This window comes from Eptesicus fuscus, chromosome 24 (assembly GCF_027574615.1).
Source record: "Eptesicus fuscus isolate TK198812 chromosome 24, DD_ASM_mEF_20220401, whole genome shotgun sequence".
Classification (NCBI taxonomy): Eukaryota; Metazoa; Chordata; class Mammalia; order Chiroptera; family Vespertilionidae; genus Eptesicus; species Eptesicus fuscus.
In genome coordinates, this window is record NC_072496.1 from 3636904 (window position 1) to 3646126 (window position 9223).

Consider the following 9223-nt stretch of genomic DNA (forward strand, 5'->3'; position numbering starts at 1 on the left):
CCTCGCTTACACCCTCTTCCCGTGAGAGGCGCACTTTATATTTAGTCTTCATTTCTCTCCAGTCCTCTTTCTTGAACATTTTGGGGGTTTTTTGATTTTTTAAAAAGATATATTTTATTGATTTTTTTACAGAGAGGAAGGGAGAGGGATAGAGAGTTAGAAACATTGATGAGAGAGAAACATTGATCAGCCGCCTCCTGCACACTCCCCACTGGGGATGTGTCCACAACCAAGGTACATGCCCTTGACCGGAATCGAACCTGAGACCCTTCAGTCTGCAGGTCGACGCTCTATTCACTGAGTCACACGGGTTAGGGCTCCTTGAGACTCTTAAAAGCAGGCGTCCTCAAACTACGGCCCGCGGGCCACATGCGGGTGTTTTTGCCGTTTTGTTTTTTTACTTCAAAATAAGATATGTGCAGTGTGCGTAGGAATTTGTTCATAGTTTTCTTTAAAACTATAGTCCGGCCCTCCCACGGTCTGAGAGACAGTGAACGGGCCCCCTGTTTAAAAAGGTTGAGGACCCCTGCGACCTCCGAACCCCAAGAGATCGGGAGCCTGGCTCTTCCAGTGTTTCAGCCTGGACCCCGAGCAGCACGAGTATGTCGGGATCTGGGGTGGCCTCCCCACAAAGGTGGATGGAACCCATGACACTGAGGAGGACGCCCTCAGATTAACAGCCCACAGCGAAGGAGTCTTCTGTTTCTCTCCGGGGCACAGCAATTACACGTGGGTGCTGCCCGGCCGGTGTGGCTCAGTGGTTGAGCTTTGACCTATGAAACAGGAGGTCAGGGGTCCGATTCCTGGTTGGGGGCTCCATCCCCGGTGTGGGGGTGCAGGAGGCAGCCGATCCATGATCCGCTCTCATTATTGGTGTTTCTCTCCGCCCCTCTCCCTTCCCCTGAGATCAGTAACATGTTTAAAAAAAAAAAAAACAACCACAAAACTTTTTTCAAAAACCCAGCAAGCGAAATGGCAAGTAAAATCAGTTTTGTGGTCTGAGCGCGCGGCCTTGTGGACGTCTCTGGAATTCCGTTTGTTTAAACTTTTTTAGGCCATCACCGAGAAATTACTGTCTTGGGAGGACCCTGACCTGGGGCCGCCTGACGGTGGCTGCAGGTTCACAGGCTGAGGGCGAGGGTTCAAGAGCAGAGTCCCTCCCGGAGGCCCTGGAGCCTTCATGTCAAATTTTCTGAAGGCGCTAACATCATAGATATTTTTACGCCTAAAAATGTCCAATTTAGTGCCAAAAAAGAGCCTTGGCGGGAAGTTTTAATTCATTACTGGTAACTCCATCTATGGCAGCGGTCTGCAAACTGCGGATCGCGAGCCGCGGTTTGCCGCTCTGTTGACTAATGAGTTTGCCGACCATGGATCTAGACTCTGGATTCCAATAATTACAGGCTGTTGTTGTTCCTTGTGATGAAACCCCTATGGAAATCGATCCGCATTATTAACCCATACACCCGGTAAAACCAGTTTTGTGTTCGGAGCGCGCCGTCTTGTGGACACATCTGGAATTGCGTTGTCTGTTTAAACTTTTTTTAAGCCGTCCCAAAGCAAAGCTACAGAAAAGTGACAAGTCTAGCACAGAGATCTCTATTCGTGAGCAATCTGAAATTACCCGAGTGATACCCCGTGACCCCCCAAATATTTTAATATTTTTCTCCCAAATACTTCAGGGGCCATTTCCTATAAACCAGGGCCTCCTCCTGCACAACCATCAGAATCTGGAAGTTCACGCTGATGCGTCTCTACCGCCCAGTCCTCTGGCGGGATTCAAATGTCGCCCTTTGTCCCCGGAATGCCCTTCGCAGGCGGCCAGAGCCCCCTCCCCACCCCGCTTACACCCCCTTCCCGTGAGAGGCGCACTCTGCATGGAGTCTTCATCTCTCGCCAGTCCTCCTCCTCGAACCTTTTACAGACTCGAGTGCTTCACTCTCTGCTGAACCAGCGGATACAAATGTCCGGAATCAGGGACCCTCCAGGCTCCAGGGACGCCCCCCGGAAAGTAACCAGAACCGGGGACGTAGCCAAGGCCCCCGGGACCTCCGAACCGCAAGAGACGGGGAGCCTGGCTCTTCCATTGTTCCGCCTGGACACAGAGAAGAGTGCGCTAACGACGGCCCGATCATTTTACGCAAGGCACGCAGGGACGTTTACTTGGGGATGAGCGCGGTGCAAGCTGGGAAGCGCGTCTAACGGACACCGCGGGGCGTTCCCGGAAGTGTGTCGGCGGCAGCGTGGGGCATGTCGGGAGGTGTGTCGCGCACGGGGCACGCCGGGAGGCACGTCTTGCGTCAGTCGCTGTGCATGCTGGGAAGTGCGTCTTCCGTCGGTCGTCAAGCACGCCGGGAAGTGTGTCAGTGGAGCCTCGGTGCATGCCGGGAGATGTGTCTAGCGGTGAGCGCGGGGCTAGTCGGGAAGTGTGTCACAAGGGGTTCCGTCACGCTGGAAAGTATGTCGATTGCCGGCGCGGGGCACGCCGGGAGGTGTGTCTGAGGCGCGCCAGGAGGACCGTCTGGCGGGAGGCCCCGGGCGCCGCAGCCGGGAGGAGGGAGGCGGCGGGATGGGGGAGCTGACGGCGGAGCTGATCGAGCCGGCGGCGCAGCACACAGCGCCGTGCGGACCCGTGAGCTGGGCCTGCGGGGTGAGTGCGGGGAGGGCGGCCCGCCCCGGGGCCCCGAGGTGGGCGGGCTGCGCCAGGCCGTCCCGCAGGCTCCCTGCCCGGCCGGCTCGGGGACGGGACGGGGATCGCTTCCCGACCCGGACCCGTGGGCCCGTGTTCGGTTCGGCCTCGCGGGACCGTTTCTCGGTCTGATCCGCTCGAGCGCCGACCTGGACTCGGGGGCGGTCACCCCAGCGCCGAGCGAGCGGCCGGTTCTCCGGAAACGCGTTCAGGTGACGGCGTCGGTCCTTCTCTTTAGAGAGAGGGGGGGAGGGAGGGAGAGAGAGACATGGATGTGAGAGAGACACAGGGACTGGTTGCCTCCCGCACACGCCCCGACCGCGTCCGGGATCGAACCTGCAACCCAGGTACGTGCCCTTCACCGGGATCGAACCCGAGACCCTGGGCGCTCCGGCCACAGCGGCCGCGGCCGAGTTGGTCATTTCCGATCAGTCGGGGGGGGGGGGGGGGGAGGCGAAGTCCGGGAGGGAAGCGATGGTTTCCCGGCGCCTCCTCGGCAGCTTCAGGGGCCCCGGTCCCCCGTCACCCAGACGCCCCATCAGGGGCCGGTCTTTCCTGGAAACAGCGCCGCGTGGCAGGGAGGACTCGGAACTGTCCGGTTCCGGGGCTGTTTCTTCCTCAGCTGAAGGCTGACCTGCACCCCCAAGCCGTGGCTGCACCCCAATAAGCATCCTCCACCCCCGCCCATGTCAGAGCCGAGAGAGGGCGGGCTCCCTGGGCCGGGGCAGCGACCCTGGTCAGTCAGCCCTGAAACGCCTCCTCCGGACTGAACTTCATAAAAAGGAAAGTGCTCTGGCCCTGGCCGGTTCGCTCAGTGGTTAGCGCGTCGGCCCTTGGACTGAAGGGTCAGGGGTTTATTCGAGGTCAAGGGCAGGTACTGGGTTGCAGGCCCCATCTGGAACCCGGTTGGGGCGTGTGCAGGAGGCAACCAGCCCATGTGTTTCTCACATAGACGTCTCTCTCTCTCCTCTCCCCCTCCCTTCCACTCTCTCTGAAAGTCCATGGAGAAGTGTCCTGGGTGAGGATTGGCAACAACTAAGATGTTGGAAGGACGGGCAGCTCTCTGTTCAGCCGATCAGAAGGTGACTTAGGAAGAACGGGAAGAGCCACTGCCTTGGGGGTGAGATGGCACAGTCTGTGCCCGGGATTCGCTCCCACGGGGACCGCAGGGTCTGCTGCTGGCTCTGCTTTGGGCTTAGACTCGTTGCTGACAAAGCCAGGTCCTTCTCTCCTTTATCTTTTTGCTAATCCTTCCTCAGGGATATTTTTCCCATGGATTTTTAGATAGGGTGGGGTTCGGGGGAGAGAGAGAAACATCCATGATGAGAGAGAATCATGGATCGGCTGCCTCCTGCAGGCCCCCTCCTGGGGTTGGAGCCAGCAATCCGGGCATGTATCCCTGACCTGGAATCGAACCCGAGACCTCCTGGGTCATGGGCTGACGCCAACCACTGAGCAACACTGGCTGGGCCTAGGTGAACACTTTCTGAATGAATGCTAGCTTTTTGAACCAAATTATCGGGAAATTGTGCTAATGTACTTTAGCACCTTTTAATTTTATTAATACCCGTGGGCTTTCCTCTGTGTCACAGGATATAAGATCCCTGTCATCGAGGATCTGGGTGCGACCTTAGACCAGTTCGATGCCATTGATTTTTCTGACAATGAAATGCAGAAACTGGAGGCTTCCCTCGCGGAGGAGACTGAAGACCCTCCTGGTGAACAACAACCGGACATGGTGAGTGTCTGCCGGGCAGCGATCTGTTTCCCGGTGTAAACGCTGTGCCCGCTGCCGGTTCCACCTGCACGTCTCCTCTTTAAAGAAGACATTGTTCTGGTTTTCAATGAATTCAGAGAGGCAGGGGGTGTGGGAAACCGTGAGAGGCAATCGGGTAAACAATCCAGTAACCTTGTTTTCCCCGCTTTACTGGGGCCCTTTGCTTCACATATTTAGGTTTGATACTAAGTAGGCTTGAAGAGAAAGTAGCACTTTTTCCTATCATCAGCAGATGAGTAGAATAAGAGAGACCTTTCATAGCTTATCAAAAGTCTGTAAATATTTACCGAGAACTTGGCCTCCTGACTTCTCTTAGAGATTAAGAAGAACAGAGAGTACATTCCTCTTTGTGTACCTCCTATTCAGTATTTGTGTATAAAAGGCATTGCGTAGTCAATAAAAGCGCGCAGTCTTGAACTGTTTGCCCTCCCGGGAACTAGTGTGTCTGTGTTTTTTAATCCTCACCCCCCTTTTCAGGTACCGTTCAACTGTAGTGCCGGCAGGCTCCGGCAAGGGGGAGAGAGAGAGACAAACCTCAGTGATGGAGAGAATCACTGATTGGCTGCACACCCCACACTGGGGATGGAGCCCACAACCCTGGCATGTGCCCTGGCCGGGAATTAAACTGTGACCTCCTGGTTCCTGAGTCAACACTCAACTATTGAGCCACACCAGCCAGGCAACTATTGCCATTTCTTCTTTCTTTTTTTATATATACATTTTTTAATTGATTTTTTATAGAGAGGAAGGGAGAGGTATAGAGAGTGAGAAACATCGATGAGAGAGAAACATCCATCAGCTGCCTCCTGCACACCCCCCTACTGGGGATGTGCCCGCAACCAAGGTACATACCCTTGACTCGAATCGAACCCGGGGACCTTTCAGTCCGCAGGCCGACGCTCTATCCACTGAGCCACACCAGCTAGGGCTGTTGTTATTTTTTCACTAGACAATCCGAGGGAAAGAGAGGAATGCCCGATGGAACAGCCGGGCATCGCATGTAGTCACAGCGCCTGCCGCAGCCGGGTGAGGTGGCGGTCTCGGTTTATTGCATGTCCTCAGAGCCCAGCGTGTGTGTGCACTCACCGTCAGCTTCTGGTTCCAATGGGAACATGCTGCTCTGCACGCAGTGGGAACAGGCGGGCTTCTCTCGCCTTCACCGTTCCCTGGCGGGACAGTTGTCCGTCTGCACCCGCCCCGGACCTGCGGAGTCGCCTGTATTTCTGTGCCGCCTGCGCAGAAGCCACGGTGGGAGGCAGGTGGTTTGTCCTACACGGAGTCTCCCCTTTGCTTAGTTCCTTAGACAGCGGAGTGGGGGTGCAGGAAGAGCCCCGACGGCCTCCAGGAAGCCTGGGTCCTCACACCAGGCCGCTCTGGCCCGCCGCTGTGGCTCAGTGGTCGCGCATCAGCCACTCCCTTCCCCTCTCTGAAATCAGGAAGAGAATATTTAAACAATAAGATAAAATGGGGCCACTCTGTGGCTCGGGGTGTCGGGACAGAAACCTCCCCGTTGCAGAAGCTCAAGGGTATTGGTCCGCTTGTTCGCCAGAAGCCGATCCGGTGCCCGGGCGGGAGGACAGGACCAGGGGGTCCCGCTCCGAGGCAGCCGCAGGGCGAAGCCTCTCAGCGGGGGGTCTGCTCTCCTCCCACAGGGTGACCTGGACCCACCGGCGTCGCTCAAGTCGCTGACCTACCCGAGGTAGGAGATGACCCGGTGACAGTGAGTCCCTTACAACAACTCCCTGCCCGGCCTCGACCTTACCAGCCAGGAGGACAACGGAATGCTGAATGGAACTGGAACTGGGAAAGGTTTAGACATTTTTAAATATTTATATTATTTTTTCTTACAAACTCACAAATCTTCTAATTTAGCTTTAGCCGCTGTAGAGAGGGGAGGGCAGCTTTTACACACAGTCCTGCCCAGCACTGTTCGTGACCTGTGGCCCTGCTGTGGCTGACGGGTTCCATTCCAGTGCGACAGCAGCCCCACGGCCACCACACTGACTGACTGAGGGTGGCTGTCAGTTTCAGGTCTTGGAGACAAGCATTGGGCGCGGGGTGGAGGTAGGAAAAAAAAATATTGCAGCCCCGGCCAGTGTGGTTCAGTGGTTAGAGCGTTTGGCCTATGAACCAGGAGGTCCCGGTTCCTTTCGTGGTCAGGGCACACGTGGGCTCTTTCGCCATCCAGTAGGGGGCGTGCAGGAGGCAGCTGATCCATGATTCTCATCATTTGTGTTTCTCTTCCGCTTCCAAATCAATAAATACATAATGGCTTTTTAACTGCCATTTTTTTCCCATGACAGCCTTGCGCGGGGCAGCTGCATTCCCGACTGTGAGCCAGGCACCTACTTCGACTCGGAGCTGATCCGATGCGGGCAGTGCCACCCCACCTGCAGGACCTGCGTGGGTGAGTGCATCGCCGCACGGGCGTCGGGGTCATGGGGCCGACAGTCCTGGAACCCGGGTTACGGGGGGGGGGGGGGGGGAGGGGCGGGGGGGGCCTCCCCTCTCTTGGACCTGAGGAAGCCTTAGGACCTCCTGGGTGGCTGTGAGGTTGTGAGGTTCGTGGCATCAAATACCAAGATTGGGGGGGTGGGGTGCTGTTTATAGGCATGAAGGGTGAATTGGGGAAGATGCAAAGGTTCTGGGGCCCGGCCGGTGTTGGTCAGTGGTTAGAGCGTCGCCCTGTGAACCAGGAAGTCTGGGTTCCATTCCGGTCCAGCCCCACTTCAGGGGGCGGAGCCACATGGGGAGGCTCTCTCAGGAGCAGGGCCTGCTGGGAAAGGAAGCATTTGGAATCAGGGCCCATAAACTTCTGTTTGTTTTTTATTTCCTTTTTCTTAATATATATTTTTGTTTGTTTTCTTTGTTTCTTTTTTTACATTTTTTTTTTCTCTCTAGGGGTTGGGAGGAGGCCATGACCTTGCCAGGGTGTGGGGATCTGTGCTGAGCTTGGCTCAGGCATCCACGTGTCCATCTGTGAAATGGGGGTGCACTGCCCTCTAGTGGGTGAGGATGGGGAGGGCCGAGCGCAGGCACACGGTGGGCACCTGGGAACCTGGCCGGGTCTTGGCCTCCGGTCGCTGGGCCAGGACCCCGGCTCTCAGGCTGCAGCGGGCCTGGGCGGGAGGTGGGCGCTGTCCCTGATGTCAGCTTCTTTCCCCCGACCCCCCAGGCCGCACTTCCGGGACTGGACGTGTGTGCCCGCCTGTGGCGATGGCTACTACCCCGAGGCGATGCCCGGCCTCCCCACAGAGTCTGCCGGAGGTACGTGCCGCCCGACCGTCCTTCGATCTACACCCGCCGGCCTCATCCCTCCGGCGCACCCCAATGGGAACCCCCACGTTTACCGAATCTTCAGACCAAAGCGGAGCATCAAGCACGTAGCCTCCCCGTCACGTCACGCCGGGCTCCTAGCATCTCCAAGGTCAACCTCAGTCGCACCGGATCCCGCTGGCGGGACGGGCCTTCCACACGCGTGATGAGGGGCCCAGCTGCCCGTGTCCATCCACCAGGACTGTGCGCCAGACGGCACCCGGGACCTCCTGCTGCCAAACCTGTGTCAGGCACGTGGATCAGCTGCCCGCTCCGGTTCTCACCCAGGGGGGTCCTGTGGACAGAGCCCCAATATTTTCCTGGAAATGCACCGATCGGCTCCCAGGAACTAGAGTAACCTTTGCTTTAAAGTTTCTCTCGAGCTTGTACGTGTCCGTTGTTTCCGGCTCCCCCCTCGGACCATCATGCATCTGACATGTCTCGGGGAGCAGGGGGAGCCCCCCACAGGAGTGAATAGAAATCATGAAACATAGGGAGACGCCCTCAGAGCAAATGCAGTGTTAATCCTAAGTTAATAAAAGAGTTAACAGCCCACAGCCAAGGACTCTTTCTTTCCTGGGCACAGCGATGACACCTGGGTGCTGCTGGCCGGTGTGGCTCAGTGGTTGAGCTTTGACCGGGAGGTCACAGGTCCGATTCCTGGTTCGAAGCTCCATCCTCAGTGTGGGGGTGCAGGAGACAGCCGATCAGTGATTCTCATCATGGATGTTTTTCTTTCTATCCCTCTCCCTTCCTCTCTGTAAAAATAAAATAAAATATATATATATTTTTAAAAAGATGTCATGGTCTTTATTGGGGGAGTCATGAATCAGGCAGCATCGAATGCAGCAAGTAGAAGGGCACTCAGAAGGGTTGTAGAAAATGGAAGTTTTTAGAGGAAGAAAGGTGGGGGCAAAGGAGCTGTTGAAAAAGAGAAAGGAGCCCTGGCCGGTATTGCTCGGTCGGTAGGGCGTTGGCCCCTGGACTGAAGGGTCCCGGGTTGGATTCGGTGTAAGGCAAGTACCTGGGTTGCAGACTAGGCCCTGCCCCCTTTTGGCGGGTGCAGGAGGCAACCAATCCCTCCTTTGTCTCTAAAAATTAATGGGAAAATATACTCGGTGGGGATTACCAAGGAAAAAGAAAAGAACAAGAACGGGGGGGGCATGTGAGATCCTGCTCCCCGGTATATGTTAGTTTGGCTCAAATAAACACATAAAATGGGGCGGGGGGAGACAAAGGATTCTTTTCTTTGTTTGTTTTAGATGAGAGCCTCTTTGGAGGAAGGGAATGGGGAGGGTTCTATCACATTGCATCTTCTTCCTGTGGCGGGGACTATGACCATGACCTTCCTGGCGCCCCATCAGAACTTTCCAGCCTGGCTGACCGTGTTTCTGGGAGAGGTTCCATCGGCAGTTAAGTCAGGCTAGAACTAGGCTTGGCAT

At 56.3% G+C, this 9223-nt stretch overlaps 1 long non-coding RNA gene and 1 other non-coding gene across 6 annotated transcripts; both read left to right on the plus strand.

Moving 5' to 3' along the window:
• Nucleotides 1–2518: 2518 nt before the first annotated feature.
• LOC114228717 (uncharacterized) lies at nt 2519–8562 on the plus strand. 5 transcript variants are annotated; one of them, XR_008555344.1, is made up of 6 exons: nt 2951–3036; nt 3688–3809; nt 4282–4427; nt 6119–6275; nt 6770–6873; nt 7642–8562. It is a non-coding gene; the product is annotated as an uncharacterized LOC114228717 (long non-coding RNA). The 5 variants fall into 5 exon arrangements; XR_008555346.1 differs by having other exon boundaries at nt 3688–3771; XR_008555345.1 differs by lacking the exons at nt 2951–3036; nt 3688–3809 and adding an exon at nt 2519–2650.
• LOC129148315 (small nucleolar RNA SNORA54) lies at nt 6388–6512 on the plus strand. Its single transcript, XR_008555371.1, has one exon. It is a non-coding gene; the product is annotated as a small nucleolar RNA SNORA54 (small nucleolar RNA).
• Nucleotides 8563–9223: the final 661 nt, after the last annotated feature.